This window comes from Octopus bimaculoides, chromosome 4 (genome assembly GCF_001194135.2).
Source record: "Octopus bimaculoides isolate UCB-OBI-ISO-001 chromosome 4, ASM119413v2, whole genome shotgun sequence".
NCBI classification, from domain to species: domain Eukaryota; kingdom Metazoa; phylum Mollusca; class Cephalopoda; order Octopoda; family Octopodidae; genus Octopus; species Octopus bimaculoides.
This window is the reverse complement of record NC_068984.1, coordinates 67,035,152-67,042,504: the sequence shown is the minus strand read 5'-3', so window position 1 is coordinate 67,042,504 and position 7,353 is coordinate 67,035,152.

The following is a 7,353-nucleotide window of genomic DNA, read 5'->3' as shown; positions in this document are numbered from 1 at the left end:
CAGCGATTCAGCCAAGAGTCACTGCATGACAGTTGTCCAATGACTGAAGAAGATAAAAGATTATTTATGGTAAGGAAAGCGGTGAGCGGACAGAATGCTTAGCGGCATTTCGACCATCTTTACATTCTGAGTTCAAATTTCACCGAGGTCTGAAGTAGCAACTGAGCACTGGGGTCAATGTAATCGACTTACTCCCGAACTTACTGACCTTTTGCCAAAATTTCAAACCACCATTTATGGCACGTAAATGAAATGCAACAATCATTCCTCTAAAATTTTTTCCAAACTTAAATTGTGACCTTTTCAGTAACTCATTTTTCTCTCCCTTTCCGTTCACCGTTAAAACACAATAAAATATATTTAGTATTGTGTTTATTTCTGTCCTTTCGTGGAGCGTTGAGATCTACAGAACAAGAACTCATCTTCATTTCCTAAGACATTAAGTCGATAAGAGACAAGTCACCGAGCAGATAGGACGTCAGCTAATCACAGGATTACCTGCAGTTCAGTCATGTGGGAGATTTATTCAATACTTAATACAGCAACTCAATGAATGTTCCTGGTCGCTTTTACAATTGCCCTCGTGTTTTTATTGTTGTTTAGCCCGGAGTCAGGTGATGACTGAGCAGACTTATGATCGAAAGCATTCTTTTTATGCCCATCTGGTACTTCTGTTGAGCCTTTAGTATGTAACTATATTGTGCAAAACATCTTTCGGTTTTCAGACTTATGTAATTTCCTCTAAATAAAAATTTAGAACAAGGTCGTCCGTCGGTGTCGTTGACGGCGGCGGTTAACGTTGGTGTCCGCGACGTCGTCATCGTCATAGGCGTCATAGGCGTCGGTTTTGTCGTCGTTGGCGGCGTCATCGTCGTCTTCCGTGTCCACTTCGGAGTTGCCGGCGGTGTCATTGTTGTCATTGGTCTTGGGGTTGCTGTCTTCGTCATAGTCAGGGGTGGCGTCACTTGTCATCTTCCGTGAGAACGACGCTGCGTCCTTCGTTGTCTTCGATCTACCTTTTTTTTTCTTAGTTGTAGTGCACCTGAGCACAATACACAACAATCTCTTTCATATATAATATATATAGGCAAAGGAGTGGCTGTATGGTAAGAAGCTTGCTTCCCAGTCACATGGTTCCGGGCTCAGTTCCACTGCGTGGCACCTTGGGCAAGTGTCTTCTGCTACAGTCTCGTGCCGATCAAAGCCTTGTGAGTTTATTTGATAGACAGAAACTGAAAAGGTGATGAGCTGGCAGAAACGTTAGCACGCCGGGCGAAATGCTTAGCGGTGTATCGTCTGCCGCTACGTTTTGAGTTCAAATTCCGCCGAGGTCGACTTTGCTTTTCATCCTTTCGGGGTCGATTAAATAAGTACCAGTTACGCACTGGGGTCGATATAATCGACTTAATCCGTTAGTCTGTCCTTGTTTGTCCCCTCTGTATGTAGCCCCTTTTGGGCAGTAATGAAATAAGAAACTGAAAAGAAGTTCGATGTGTATGTGTGTGCGTATGTGTGTGTTTGTATGTCTGTGTTTGTCCCTCTACCAGCGCTTGACAACCGATGCTGGTGTTTATGTCACCGTGAACTAGCGGTTCGGCAAAAGAGACTGATAGAATAAGTGTTAGCCTTACAAAGAATATGTCCTAGGGTCGATTTGTTCGACTAAAGATGATGCTCCAGCATGGCCGTAGTCAAGTGAGTGAAACAAGTAGAAGTAAATATATGTGTGTACATGTATATATCATTCCACTACAGTAGAAGTTGAATAATATTCTTAAGGCTGCAATTTACTCACATGCAGCACCTTTCAGAGCTTGTCGCTAATTAAACCAAATTGAACACTTAACATTTTTGAAGAAGTCTGGTATGTAGCTACATTTTGGCATAAAAAAATTGAGATTTGGTCCTGCAGAAAAAAAAGTTTACATCAAAATTTGTAGCACCGTTATAGGAGAGTAAGTAAAGCCACCACTCAAGTTTAGATCTAAATAACTTTTTTTTATTTTATAAGCAAAATATATTTATCTTAGCTTCAATGATAGAAGAAAGCATGAAGAATTTCATAGTTTTGTTCCCAGGCAACCAAAATTTGTATCAAAAAAGTTGTGAGGTAAAATATCATGAAAAAAATATAAGGCAAAAAATTAGATTTAAGTAGAATTAACATTTTTATTTTATAAACAAATTATATTTTAATTAAACTTAAATAATAGAGCTCAATTCAAGGAATTTCATGGTATCAATCTTATGCAATGAAGTTTTAAAAGAAAAAAGTTATGAGTGTTTGCTTCTCAAATTTGAGGGTGATAATATAGTTCTATACTTTTTTATAAATATAGTTCTATAAGGGGACTTCTATATAAGTCACCGGCGTCATTGAGGTAAGGGAAAAATTATTAATAACACTGCTAATTGACACATTTGACGTTATTAATTAGCATAATAGCTTAGCCTGGAAGAACATGGATTACATGGAAAAATACAAGCAAGAGAAATAATATTCTTAAGATTATAAAGCTGAAAAATCACAGGGCAAGTTATTACACTTGGAAAAGTTCAGGACAACTTATTACATCTGGTAAAGTACAGAACAAGAAAATTTTTGCTTAAAATATTGCAGCTAAGGATAAAGTTTGATCATTAAAAGCTATTTTATTTTAATTTACAAAGTAACATTATAAGTACCAATATAGCTAAAGTTTTATGTAAAGTAGAATAGTATATATGGTAGACAAATTCCTTATGTAAAAAATTGTTGGAGAGAGAATGGAGTGGATCATTGGTGGAAAGCATTGATCTACTATAAACTTGTGTGAGGTATAAAGCACAGTAGAAAGGCATGGTCATGATAGGAAGAGGGTAGATAGAAACTAATGTCCAGGCAGCGAGCTGGCAGAAACATTGGCACACCAGGAGAAATGCTTAGTGGTATTTCAGCTGCCGTTACATTCTGAGTTCAAATTCCGCCGAGGTTGACTTTGCCCTTCATCCCTTCGGGGTCGATAAATTAAGTACCAGCTACGCCCTGGGGTCAATGCAATCGACTTAATCCCTTTGTCTGTCCATGTTTGTCCCTTTATGTTTAGTCCCTTGTGGGCAATAAAGAAATAAGAAACTAATGTCCATAGCAAATGATAGACATACAGATTAATAGACATTAAGAGTAAGGGGTGGATATACAGAAAAGATTAGTCAATACTATTATGGTCAGGGAAATGGAGTTAAGGATAAGGTATGGAGAAGACCATAATGTATAATGACAATGTCAAGTGTGGCAAGTGTATTTGAATTATCAGACAACCAACAAGTGGTTGTGAGGGTTACAAATAAGATAAAGAAAATCCACCAAAAGTAGCAGTTTGGCATTGAAGTGTAAGCAGTGAGTGGAAAAGGTTACACTAAATATCCGGAAGAGATGTTATTGGATAAAGAAGGAAAACTATGTATAGGGTTAAAACAAACCCAGCTATTGTGGGCTTCTGGAGGATTAAATGATTGTAACTATGAAGAGATAGTATTTAAATTGTAAAATCAGTCAAGGTTGAAAAATATATTAAGAGGATGTTAGATGAATAATAAAGTGATGTGTAACAAATTAAAACAAAATAAAGTAATGGAAATATATTGATTTAATTTAAATATTTTAAGCGCATAAAATACATCTATTTAGTGCCGGTGAGCATTATGCAGAAGTCAATCTATTCTTGAAATACCTTGTTCCTTCTTTTTACATATACATTCATTCTTAGATATATGTATATGTGTGTATTTATTTATGTGTGTGTGTGAATTTAGATATTTATATAAATACATGTGTGTGTGTGTGTATTTAGATATTCATATATATATACGTGTGTGTGCGTGTATATAAATGTATGTATGTATGTATACTTATGCAGGTGTGGCTGTGTGGTAAAAAGCTTACTTCCTAACCACATGGTTCCTTGTTCAGTTCCACTACATGGCACCTTGGGCAAATGTCTTCTAATATAGCCCAAGGCTAACCAATGCCTTGTGAACAGATTTGGTAGATGGAAACTGAAAGAAGCGGATCGTGTGTGTGTGTGTGTGTGTGTGTGCATGCATGTGCCTGTGTGCGAGGTTCCACTCACTATGAAACATATGTAGCACGGATCTTACCTGTTCTAGTCCTTAATTCTTGTATTCTTATTCATATATCTGGCAACCCTGCTTGCCTACCGTGAAATATAAAAAGAACTTTTTTCACTTCATCATCCTTCGATACAAAAAAAATCCACAACATTCCATCTCTATAAACCACCATTGTCCTAGATGGTCATTTTTATATTTACTACGGATTGATTTTACACCCAGTTATGTATGGGATGGCATAGATTTCATCTAACACATCCCTCCCACTGTTGCAGAAGGTACTATACTTACAAGTTTTGATGTCACCCTATCTATACTAGTATACTTCACACTTTAGGCCTAGAAGCAATCAAACACTGGGTAGAGAAACATACAGGATGGATAAATGAACACTTCAAGACTAACTTCATCACCAAGGCTACTAGAAGAAAATACCTTAAGTACTAGAAGAAAATACCTTAAGATTCGACAATAAAACATATCAACAGATAAAGGGCATGGCTATGGGGTTAGGAGGCAGAAGCACTTACACATGTACACACAACGATTACTTCCACCTACCAAATTCAGTTACAAGGCTTCGGTTGTCCTGTAACGGGACTGAACCCGAAATATATATATGTATATATATATATATATATATATATATATATATATATATATATAATTGATTAAGTAACCAGAAGATGGATTTGGTTACTTAATCAGTTATTATTATGCCAACTAACACTGCGGAATTCCAGAAGTAAATCCAACAGAAATATACCCCGACCTCAGATGACACCAGGTAGCCCAAACTGTGCCAGTGCTCTACTCAACACTTCAACACACTAATCAACATATACCTATCAGTCCAAAATATTACATGTATATATATATAAAGCAACAAACTGAGGAAAAGAAATCCTTCAAAGGAGTGTGATAAATATCCAATTCACTGGTATTTCAGTTCGATACCATATAAATATTGGTATAATTCAATAATAAAGATAAACTAAATATAGAGATATTCTATTGACATTCAATAATTCATTTATATTACAATATTACATTAAAAACTATGAATATGATATATAACATAAACCATAACATAATATTATATAAATAATTATAAAAACTGTTTTTATAATTATTTATATATTATGTTATGGTTTATGTTATATATTATATTCATAGTATTTAATGTAATATTGTAATATGAATAAATTATTGAATGTCAATAGAATAGCTCTATATTTCATTTATCCTTTTATATATATATATGTATATATATATATATTATATGGAGAAAATGGAGAGTTTTAACTGATAAAATTCAATCTATTAACATATTGTCAAAATTCTCTGTAAGCTACAATTTATTTCCATATTAAACTCAATGAGTTACAAATTAATAAATGAAAATTAGAAATATTTAATTCGCTATCTCAAGATGCAATTTTTAAAATACCCATATACCAAACTGTAATAATCATTAAACTCTGTAATATACTTAATTGGTACTTATTTAAACAATAAACACCGATACTATTAAGTTATACTGGGCTCTTGAACTTTTACATTGATATATAAAATTAAACCGGCAAAGCTTGGATGTTCACATCCCTTTTAAGAGATATTTGCATACTCAAAATGTGTGTGTGTGTAAATATATAAAGCAGATGTACACACAGTACGATTATTGCATGAAATAACAGCCGGTAAGTTTACGATGCTTTAGAGATGTGTGCAGTTGGAGAATATAAGAAAATTCTCTCTTACCTCTGTGGGAATATAGGAGATAAATATATATGTGTATGTATTTGTGTGTATATATATATATGTGTGTATGTATGTATGTATGTATGTATAACGCATTCATATATTGTATATATCTTCGATATCTATTTTAACATTGTAATATCTTGCGAACTAACACTTATGTGCAAAGGAATATAATAGTTTTTAAACGCAAAAATATTTCACACCCAATACATTTATTCCTTACAGCAGCCCTCAACTCTAAATAGAGTCCTATGGACGCTGTTGTCTCATACTACACCACCAGTTCAAACCTCAAGAGCGTCATAGTTTTTTATATGAAAGTCAAATTGCTTCACAGCCTGATTTTCATGGGACATTACTCAGTAAATATTACAAGAGTTATTTCCCTTATATTCATTTGTTACGGATCTATTAACGAAGAATTTTGCTATCATGAAATTAACTACTTTCCAGACATAATTTTTTTTTTACTTCGTGTCTTTTACCTTTTACTTGTTTCAGCCTCTCCACTTCGCCCACGTTGGTGCACCACCTTGAAACGTTTAGCCGAAAAAATCGAACCCAGTACTTACTTTTAAACCAAGTATTTATTCTATCGAACCTCTTTGCCAAACTATTAAATCTAAGGGAGTGTAAACAAATAAACAAACTGTCGGCGGGGAGTGGGGCGCACACATAGCACAAAGGCACACACATATATTATCTTCATATATACATTATTTACAATTGATGAACATTTGTCCTCATCTTGTTTGTTGTTAACACGTTTCAGCTGATATACCCTCCAGCCTTCATCAAGTGTTTTGGGGAAATTTTGAACCTGGGTTTTCGATGTTGTTGTTATCATAATAATAATAATTATTATTATTATTATTCAGGTCAATGCCTGGAATCGAACTTGGAATCTTGGGGTTAGTAGCCCGCTCTTTTAACCACTACACCGTATGCCCGTAGGCATATAACCAGTACGCCATATGCCCACGGGCATATAATAACATCGAAAAATACCTTAGGAATGAGAACCCAGGTTCTAAATTTCCCCAACACATCTGATGAAAGCTGGAGGGTATATCAGCCGAAACGTTGTGTTAACAACAAACAAGATGAGGACAAATATCCGTCAATTGTAAATAATTTAAATAATGTAAATAATCTACAAATTCCTCATCTCTTAAATATGGAACTGTATCTTCATATATCTTCGGTGGATCAGTAGGCATGGGTGTTGAGAAGTAGCAATACAATTCATAGGTAGTGGTTTCAAATCTCTTTCAGAAATTACAAAAGATGTAGTAAAAAATTTTAATAAGCGCAGGGGTGGCTATGCGGTAGGAAACTTGCTTACGAACCACATGGTTCTGGGTTCAGTTCCACTGCGTGGCACCTTGGGCAAGTGTCTTCTATTATAACCTTGGGCTGACCAAAGCCTTGTGAGTGGATTTGGCAGACAGAAACTGAAAGAAGCCCATCATATTT